Here is an 11,287-nt window from a genome sequence, read left to right as displayed (position 1 = left end):
GACACGGATGGATTACAAATAATGTCTTTGACACAGAAGCCTGGTGTTGATGTGAGCTTTGAAGGACAATAATCTTTATTTTTCATGCTTAGTTTTAGTTTAGTTAGTGTGATCGTGCCTAAAGAAATGCTGAAAGAAAAAATAACTTCCAGAACATGCAGATACTCCAATGTTGACCATCACAGGAGCTTAGTGTGACGAGCGTTGTAGTAAAAAGAGCAAAACTGTTTTTTTGACCAATAGGGGGCACACTGTTAATTTCAGCTACAGCTATATCCCATACTTCACCACAAATAATACTTTTTTCTTGTACTTTGTTAGCGAAAACCAGAGTAACTGACAATTCTACCGTCGAAATTCCTCAGTGTTGTTTATATTTTTGTTATTAAGACTTATACATCATTAGCATTATGATCAGATGTCTGTGAAGTATTGAAAAGTATTATTGTTCATTTTGTCTCTATTCCGTAATTTTTTAACATTCTGGCAACCAATGTTGTCGGTCTAAATCAATATTATCAAATATCACTCACTGTATATCAGTCAATATGTTTTGATAACGTCAATTGTGCTAGTACGATACAAAATTAACTTTTCTATATTTTTTCCCTACTGGTTTTATTAAGTTTTGTGCGTAAGGTCCTTCAAGCAAAATCTGTCCATAATACACTAGACAATACAGTTATAAACAGCCAACAGTCAAAAGGTCAACGTGAGATTTCAACACTGCATCTCAATATATTTCCTTGGGGGGATAGAAACTTCATGAAGCTAAAATACACTTTCCACTTGCTGTACAGGCTAAATGAAATGTCATTTTGGTAACACTTTCCAAACAATTGCAGCTCATGCCAAAAACAAGACTATACAAATAATCAATTTCCTTTTCCTCCCTGCGTCCCAGGCCTGTCTCTGTCTGCTCCCGTGGCCTCCAGCTTTGTCTTGTGGCTCGCCGCTCTCGGCTCCGCGGGACCCCAGACCATCCGTTCTGCTCAGACTCTTAAAGGTCTATCCATCACCGACGCGGCGCTGTAACCTGGGGATAGATTTCCTCTCCCTCTGCCCACTCATCAATCACAGAGGCCAGAGAGCACAGCCAGGCAGAATCCAGGAGCCCAAGCGGTGTCACTCTGTGGGCCAACAACTGCTGCAAGAGCCTGAGCAACTGGAACGGTAATCGCACTGGTGTGGTAAATACACACAACTGAAAATACTGTACGGAGCACTTTCACTCAAAGCCCTCCGCTACCTCACAAGCCAATCAACAGCCTTATTATTGTGCCTGTACCAGCCTTGAAAGGATCTGATGCATAATTGACATGGAAATTATTGTCTATTCATGGGATAAAATGTCTAACAATTCAAAATAAGGTTTCTTCCGTTTATAATGCAGTAATAAGCACTAGTTATTTGTTTGATAGCACTTTTAAGGCATTTACTGGCATTTATCACGTGGTTATTGAAAACAGTTTAAAAAGCAGCTTATTAATGCAACACTGTGTAACTTTCTGGAGGTGCCACATCATCCATGAAAGTTAAAACCATAAAACATTCTTCAGGGGTCAGGGTTGAGGATATGCAAGTCTGATTACTGTCAATACGCATGTTCTTTGAAGGTTTTTCAGAGCAGGAAAAAAAACAAAACATGCTTTATTAAATGTTACGTGGCAGGGCTTTAATTGCTATATCAACAGTCTTACTAATTTATCATTTTGAAGCCCACGGATTAGATTTGCCACTATTCCCAAGAAAAACATCCTCACAATATAAAGAACATTTAAAAACAAAGGCTCATATCAAGTTAGTAGTTTGGGGAAAATTGCAATATCTTTTTGAATAACACATCTGATGAAACTGAAGCGTTTTTGAAAATAAATGTTCCCCAGTGCGAGTGTTTGGGGGATACTCCAGACAAAAAAGGTTACTGCTTCCATTCGCTCATAGTTTTTTTTGTACCTTAGAGTCATACTAGTCAAAATCACAGTTACTGCAGAAAGACACAGCTAAGAGAACTTGTCACACCTTGTTGCGTAACCGATCGTGGTTGAAGTGGAGCAGATGGTGACGCAAAACAATGAAAGTGAACATGAAAGACTGGATAGTAGAGGGGAATATGGCGGAGGTTAATTATTGGCACTACAGAGAGAACAGTGCTGTGATGCAACTCACTAGAAAGAGCCAAAATAGGGCAAATGGGAAGAAAACAAGCCGTTATTATGGCATGTGTGAAATAAAGCAGCACCTACAGGAAATGTAACGACACTAACTCACCGTCAGCCAGATTGTGCTTGTTTGTTTGACATAAAAGCAAAAATGATACAATAAGACGAACGTAAGAAGTTCTGTAACCACTTTCTAAATTACACCAATTAGTTAATCTCAGCTAAAGGAGCTCATTTATCCCTGTGGAATGAGAGCGTTTCCCTCTGATGTTTGTTGTAGGCAACCCTGTGGCATTGCCCCTCTGTTTTCACGGCAGCAGCTGTTCATTACACTAAAGAAGAATGGTGCTCACAAAGAAAGCGGCAAAGGACTAACCATGTGTCTACGGCTTTCACAAGGATGACAAGTTAAGACAGTTGCCATAGCAATGGATACTTAGAAAGAAAATATAATGTATTCTGAAAATGAAGCATCAGTCCAAACAAGATAAGCCTTTATTTGTCCACACAATGGGGACATTTCAGTGCGTTTACATGCAAACGAAAAAAGCGCTTTTGCAACACAAGTAGGGACAGAGGTAAAAGAACAGATAACTTAAAGAAAGCTTTAAAAAAAAAAAAAACACTCTTAATAGAAAAGCTCTTATAAAACAAAACAAAGATAATGCGTAGATTAGAAGAGTGTGGCATGCAAAAGTTGTTTTTGTTCATTCAAAATTGAAGATTTTCACCCTTTTGATCCTTAAACTGTGTGTCCTGGAACGGTAGTGCATGGAGACCTACATTAAAACTAATAAAAACACACAATATGAAGCAAAAACTTTGATAAATTCTTGACTATTATTTTGACAATATGTCAAAGAGCAGCAGACACTATTACACCTTTTTCGCAGAGAAAACAATCACGATGAAAACAAACAAGCTATAAGATATATACAGAACAATAAACACAGGCTTCTGTTATGGCTTTGGGTTAAGGCAGAGATAGTTTTGTGACTGAAACACAAGAAGCCTGTGTGCTACAGTGGAGAGAGCTCATTAGCTGCAGTTGCCCTCAGCAGACAGGACTTCCTCTGGAGCTGAATACTAATCCCCCTTTCTTGTGTGGGACTGGCAGAGCAGAAAGCCTCCTCTACAGAGCTGTAACCAACACTGGTCAAGCTCAAATCAAACACGAGCGGCTTAATTAGAGGAGCCTCGCCATCACAATGGGTAAGACGAGACGATCCACTAATTAACACACTTACCTATTCCAACTTTAAAGTGTGTTTTTATATAAAACGTCTACTTGGTCATTTTAGTTCTATGTTTATGTGATAAAATGTGAATATATGATTATATTTCTGTGATGTATTTTATCTGCATAATAATGATATATTATCTGTGTGACTGCATTTGTTTGTGAAGGTGTCGTAAAGATGGAGCAAAGGATGTTTACCCTAGGGAAGGGTGTAACACCCCAGGGGAGTTTGGGTAATGTTTACCCAAGGCTTTATCTCTAGGAAAAATACCAGACTGTTGTAAAAGACAAGTGCCTTGATGTGGAGCTGACCAATGAGAAATGTGACCCGCCTATTCCATAATATCTAATAAAACCAACCTGCATGAGAAAAAACGTTGTGAGACGCAGGAGGGTCACCGGGCTGCTTACAACAGCCTGGGTGACGCAGCCCGGCGTTTTCTCCCATGCATGCCACACAAAAGTCTGATATTTCTGTTTCGTTTCATATTCTAAGTTGAATTGTGTTCTCTGTGTGTTAAGGAATAGCATTGGTGTATGTCTCATTCCATGACAGTTTACATTACATTTTGCAATTTATCATGGGTTAATTTGCCTGAACTGGCCTCCTGCTGGTGCCAGAGTCAGGACTAAACATGGACCAACCTCCCGCTGGTGCCAGAGTTAGGACTGAACATGGACTGGCCTCCTGCTGGTGCCAGAGTCAGGACTAAACATGGGCCGGCCTCCTGCTGGTGCCAGAGTCAAGACTAAACATGGGCCGGCCTCCTGCTGGTGCCAGAGTCAGGACTGAACATGGACTGGCCTCCTGCTGGTGCCAGAGTCAGGACTAAACATGAACCGGCCTCCTGCTGGTGCCAGAGTCAGGACTAAACATGGGCCGGCCTCCTGCTGGTGCCAGAGTCAGGACTGAACATGGACCGGCCTCCTGCTGGTGCCCAGAGTCAGGACTAAACATGGACCGGCCTCCTGCTGGTGCCCAGAGTCAGGACTAAACATGGACTGGCCTCCTGCTGGTGCCAGAGTCAGGACTAAACATGGACCGGCCTCCTGCTGGTGCCAGAGTCAGGACTAAACATGGGCCGGCCTCCTGCTGGTGCCAGAGTCAGGACTAAACATGGACTGGCCTCCTGCTGGTGCCAGAGTCAGGACTAAACATGGACCGGCCTCCTGCTGGTGCCAGAGTCAGGACTAAACATGGGCCGGCCTCCTGCTGGTGCCAGAGTCAGGACTAAACATGGACTGGCCTCCTGCTGGTGCCAGAGTCAGGACTAAACATGGGGAATCTGTGTTTCAGTTTTATGTTTGCAGACCTGTGCCCAAAATATGAGAAAGCTTTTAAAGTTAAGTGTCAAAAACAATAAGAATACCATTTACTGCCATTGGGAATTGCTGTATGATGTAGAATAGAAAAACTATGCAACACGACGTACAGAAAATAAACCAAAACGAGCCAGCTATTTTTCACTTTCTTAGCAGCGATGTCATTGTTCAGTCACGGTGCCTTGACCTTTGACAGCCTCTTACTTCTCCGCAGAAATCTCAGAATGGTAACTTATGTTTTTCTATTCCCTTTTTTGTGATATTACACTGAAAGGGGGAAAAAACATCCACGTATCAATTTGTAAAACTAAATACCAGGCAGCATGGGAAAAGCTGCAGCAGGCCTGGAGCACATTGATGTATATTTAATGATTTTAAAGAGATGACTGTTACTTTTGCTTCGTTTTCTTAAGCAAATGGCTTGTAGAAACTGTACGGTGTGTAGAGGCTGTTTGTGTGTTTGAATCTGAGCCAAGACGTTAATGTTTTTGCCAAAATGAATCTTTTTGAACAGGTCAATTATTCACTAATGATAATAAATATACTAATAGTAAGTACAGCAAAAAATATAGAATATATTCACAAGCTTAGATAGATAGTGTTTTATTATATTTTATACAGAGCGAGACCAGAAAGAAGAACAACATTTGTTTAAAATGGTTTAGGTAGGTTCAGCATTCAAATAAAACAAATAAAGTTATGGCACAAAAAGTCCAAAGCAGAAGTTCCATTTGTTCAAGTTTCTATAAAATATGTAATTTTTTTAAATTCAGACTGTAGCTTGTGTACCATTGGCTGTGGCTGCTTCTTGAGGGGTCCTTGGCAGTTTGCATATTTATTTTCCTTATTGAAGTTCATTTAGGTTATTATAATGGTTTAGCATTATAGTCTTTTTGTTCCGTGTGGTCCTGCAATAGACTGTTAGACTGTTTAGATCTGGTGATACGTCATAATATGTAGTACTTAAAAAGTTAAAGTACCACTTGTTGGTGGGTAATGTGAGGGGACATGCACCGCTCAATGTGAAGCAATAAAAGGGAAAAGAAAGTCCAACATATGCTGCTGGAGCTGATAAAGCTTGTGCACTGACCAGTGAAGAATTGATATTACTGTGTGCTACAAAACAAACATGCAAACGCCCTACAAGCATCACCACGGACTTCCTACAATATTTTATAGAATATATGCAATGTCCTTGACTGAGGGTAACTATTATTCATTCCCATGACAACTATAGTCAATTTAAGGTGAGCTACTGCAGCTGTAGAGAAGTAAATTTCCCTTTTTATATACATGAATGCTCTTTGTGATGGTCTCCATGGAGCCTGTCATTAAACGTATCTGTCATGCATTTTTGAATTACATATGTTTTCATTTCTAAAACCTTGAAAAACCTGCATTGTTCCTGTGAGCAGGCTCGCCACTCCACGGATCTGAGCTGTTTTAACTGTCACCTGCTTGTCTCCATGGATAGATAGATATGTTTAATTAACTTAACAATAACTTTGTATTACATCGAATCAGCTCCGGAATGTTAAGCAGTGTTGCTTTAATCAAACTTAAGGATGATACAATTATTAAAAACGGAGTGGTGTTCGTGTGGTATTAAATCTAGATTGAATTACATTTCCAAGTAAGTGAAACGCAGAAACCGCAGGCACAAGGCACAAGAGCTCACAGCGGCTCCCGAAGGACGGCACTGGACTCAGGCATCCCGGCTAATGTTCGGTCCCAAGTGAACATCCAAGCAGCCGCAGCAGCAGCCATGGCACAGCCCGGATCATCAGTGCTTCCCAGAACACATTGCCACCTCCAAAGTCTGTGCGGGAGCATGCAAGGCGAGCCCAAACTCCGGTCTGTGCGGCAAAAATAGGCCTGGGTAAACGGCGCCCCGGCTCAGGTGACCACAGTCCACGAGGCTTTCAAGCGAGCAACGCAGCTAGATGCCACCAGCAAAATCCAGGTGAACAGAGCCGTGGTGACAGAGTCTCACACGTGGATCTATTATATTATCAAACTGCTGCCACCAATAAAGCGAACCACGCAGGCGAGGCTAAAAGAACCAGACAGGTGCTCTTTAGGAGACACAGATAAGGCCTGTGCCCCGGGAACGCATACTTTTTGTGGCTTACACTAACATACAATAAATGTAAGTAATACTGTTAACACCACAAACTGAACTATCCTGTACAAAACATTGCATTATATGTACTTTTATGAAGTTGGTTTATATTTAAGTTACTGGTAATGTATGTAAGCCTATAGCTTTGAGGAAAAAAACACTTACCGGGACTTTTATAAACACGTCGGTTTTCTCCACTGGCATATTTACATCATACGTAAAAGTCTTAACTTGCTGCCAGGTATTATCCATCTGTAACTTGCTCTCGGCTGTGAGATGTTTTTTTTTATTTTGACCTATTTGCGCAAGACTACTAATTTCCATATAATGAACAGAACGACAACTAAAGATTCAAACTTTTACTATTCTTTACTTTTACAGCATATATATATATATATATATATGTATATATATATATATATGTATATATATATATATGTATATATATATATATATATATATATATATATATATATATTATTTGCAGGGTGTACCCCGCCTAAGGCCCAAAGTAACTGGGATAGGCTCCAGTCACCCACGACCCCGAACAGAAAGCGGTGGAAAATGAATTGAATACTCCAAATGTCCAAAAACAAAATGACATCTCTGGTCAAAAAAGCAATAGCAAAAGTTCACATTTTATTCAAAAATATGCATATTATAAAACAATTGAGTGGGCGCAATAGATATTCTCAACTTAAGAATTCAATTATTGAAGCTAGTATTACTTTAATTGTGCTCATGTGGCAGCTTTACATAGTGGTGAAATGTGATGCCATTGAAGCAAAGAGCTGCCTGGAGCTTAAACGGTTCCCTCCATCTCTGTCTCAGCAGCAGAGGATCGACTTCTTAAATCTTTAATCACCTGTGCTGCACCAGGCACAGAAATAATTGCTTATTTTGTAACAGCAGCCCACCGTAATATAAGTACAATTACATGTCACTGTCTCCGCCTGCCAACAAGCCGACACACATTGTATTGAGTGAATTGGGCCCAATAATTGTTTTTAATTTGTTGTTCTCAAGTCAATTTGGCAGAGATATACGAGTTGAAGATTGAGAATAATTACCCTTGGAAAATAAGTGCAAAAGAAGACGTTAACAGTTTTAGACGATGCAAATGTCCCACGTTTAACATATAAAGTGGTTTAGAGTCGAGAAGCAAGAGCCATTCATGTTTAACGTTAGGAGCTGAAGTTGTATTTTTTTCAAATTGTTTTTCTGAACCAACTTTCTTTTACTCGCCCATGGTTTATCAAGAAAGATACAGGTATTATTGTCCTTACTTCTTACAGAGTTACCAGCTGATTAGGATTATAGCCAATATGATGGTTGTGATGTTTTGGTGATTACATTTCTAATAAAGTATGTCTAAAGATGCACTTTTCTGGTCTGTCATCTGCATGTCTACATAAAAATGGGATTTCTTGTTTTCATGTAATGTTCCACATGATTAATTGTATCCATCTCCAAAACAGGTGAAGCTGCCAGTCAAAGTTACAGGTCAGATCGGTGGAGAGGCAACACATGTGGAATACTACAGGTAATTCTTTAGCAAGATGAACCTGTAACTGATTAAATCAGGCATGTCCAAACTACGGCCCGGGGGCCAAATGCGGCCCTTAGACCAATTTGTGTTGGCCCTCCGGCTTCCTGCTAAGTTGGCCCAAACAACAAATAGAAGTACTTTTACTGTAAAATTGGAAAAATTCAAGCATTTTGATGTTATACCAACCTAATAATAATGTTCCAAGTCTTATGAAAGGTGTGGAGGCTCATCAAAACTATGTCAAATGTAAAACTTCAAATGAATCACTTTTCAAATTTGACATTGTCAGGTTGTTTGTGGCCCTTTGCTCCATATAAGTTTCAAAATGCGGCCCTCAGTGAAAAAAGTTTGGACACCCCTGGATTAAATGCATAGTTTATATTGTGAAACAATCCAGGCAAAGTACAGTAGAGTAAAGGTCATGGTGCACCTTTAAGATATAATGTGTTACATTGATTAAACATATATGTCTGGACAGGGATTGATTAAGAAAAATATATGTCTTACATTAAAATAAGTCGAGGATGGAAAATATTTTTCACCGAGCCAAAGTGGCCATATGTGCCTGGATGTCTCTCTTTCTGTATTGTTTAACTAAAAGCTTTGCATTGTGGGAGAAATCACTGCTGAGGCGGGAAAACTTCTCTCACGCACTTATATGAATTAACTAGCTCTAAGAATGAGTGATTTTCTTATTTGTGAATTAAAATGATACTTTCAAGAACCACAGTTGCCTGAATACGTATACAGGCTGATGAGTTTGTTTTCCACAGGACAGAGCCACTGTGAAAGACTCTAATGGGCTAAAGGTCTGCTGATTTTTACCTAGGTTCACAATAAGAGAAGATGTAAGTGAAGGGGAAAGGGATAATGTGTCAGCATTACAAATATTATAATAGATCCATGGTGTTCTCTCTCTACTCCGCGGCTGGGAAGCGCCTAACCAAAGCTAACTGATTTGAAAAAGTAATTTGACAACTCTAATGCTTTGCCAGCTAACGCGTTATTTTATTTAAAACTATTTGACAGTTTCTGGCACCAATCACAAAAAAACAGCAGAGTTTTCATTATCATCAGTGAACACAGGCTGGTCAAGTAAAGCGCTGTGGCAAATACTCACAACATTTACATGGAACACTTTTGGTGTAAGAGGACAGGCCTGATCCGTGTGTGATCAAGGTAGAACAAACCCACCACGGTGCTTAACGTCAGTATTTAATTTAGGCAACTATAACTGGAATATTGTACCTCAAAAGATATCTCCCTGTTGCTATCTCATGATCCATTTTGTAAAAAACCTGCCTCACCGTCACGGGAAACATGGCAGATTTTCATCTACTTAAACTCCCGTAACGATGAGGCAATAAAAAGTTTGTGCTCGTCCTAGACAGAGCAATGGTTGTTTGAATTTTGACACCAAATACTACCAATGAAGAGATTTGGCTTCCCGAGTACACCAGATCTAAATCAGGTCTACAACAAAGCTATTTTAGGGCTAAATTAGGGCTACATCAGGTAAAAACTTACCTGGTTTAGGAATACACCATAAATTAGGAATACACCATTGCCAGTAGCAGTTCTGCCAGGTTCCCAAACGTGTCCCAAAGCCCAAACTTCAAAAAATATATATATTCCTACACCTAACCTTAACTGACAAATAATATTTTGTAAAACATCCTAAAAGTGACTGTGGTACAGTGTGTGGGAGACTGAGGATAGAAATGGAAAAGCTCTGCATTTGTGACCACGTAGAGAAAAATCTCCTAAGTAATGGAAAAAACGGAAAAACAGATTTATGGATTCCTAATGTATTTCATGCTGAAACATCAAACAGACAGGTGATAACCTAATCGTGGTTAATGGCACTTGTTTAAAAAGCCGAAGCCAAAATGTTGTCAGGATGTGTCTGTATCATTCCTCTTTATTCTATAGCTTCCCTAATACGTTTGAACTTTAATGGAACAATATTAGCTCTTCTGTCATTTTTACATTTCACAATTGTCTATTGGTACATCGTGAAAAAGTTAGCCACACTAGAAGGTTGTTGACACAGTTTTTGGGTTAGATTATTTCCCTTTTTTGTGTGTGGTTTAGAATTCAGAGCCCTGGATCATATATTGTGTATCACTGCATCATGTTACTCTCTCCCATTTACGGCTGTCCATACTAGGATTAAGTGTAGGACTGATACAGGCTTTATTATCTTATATTCACCTGTGGACATTTGTGGAGGTGAGCTCTGCCTCCCACCCTTTCCAGACCCCATGTGCTGTGCTCCTCCTAAAATGTCCCCTGCAGTGAACAGTGTGAGGAGGATGCTGTCTTATTGAGAGGCTGACCTTTACCGCATCCTGGGAGTCAAGGCTTTGCATACAAATGATGATCCAGACTTCACCAGTCACCCACCACGCTGTCAATGAGGCCCCTCTGCACGAGCACACCACCAGGGGCCGTGGATTTGGGGAGCATGTCAGTGCCCATCTACTTCTAATTGTCATGCTTTTGTTGTTCACCGCTTTAACGAATGAGGTGAGCAGGAAAGCGGGGCAAGCAGCCAAGTTATTTAAGAAGCTGCTCACTGTACTGGTTTTGAAGTCGCAGACGTATGATCAGGTATGCAAATTCATGACCTATATTGAGAACAATATGCGCAGTAAAAGGTGGATGGAGTGGGGGGGCCAAAAGTGGTGCAATAGTGCCATCTATCGAGCAAGGCAGTGCAACAAGTAAGAGTGTCCAGACGACGTGTTACTTCTTGTTGGATCTGAACAGACTTAAGTGTATCTTTTTAGGCCAAAATAAAATATGTAATTTATTCCTCAATGTGACTGAATTTGAGTTTTCTGGGAGAGAAAAACTAAACGTAAATACAGTTTCTTTTACAGTTTGGT

Source organism: Eucyclogobius newberryi, unplaced genomic scaffold (assembly GCF_026437365.1).
Source record: "Eucyclogobius newberryi isolate DKJ021-1_F unplaced genomic scaffold, fEucNew1.0.hap1 SCAF_13, whole genome shotgun sequence".
Taxonomy (NCBI): domain Eukaryota; kingdom Metazoa; phylum Chordata; class Actinopteri; order Gobiiformes; family Gobiidae; genus Eucyclogobius; species Eucyclogobius newberryi.
This window is presented reverse-complemented; position numbering follows the sequence as displayed.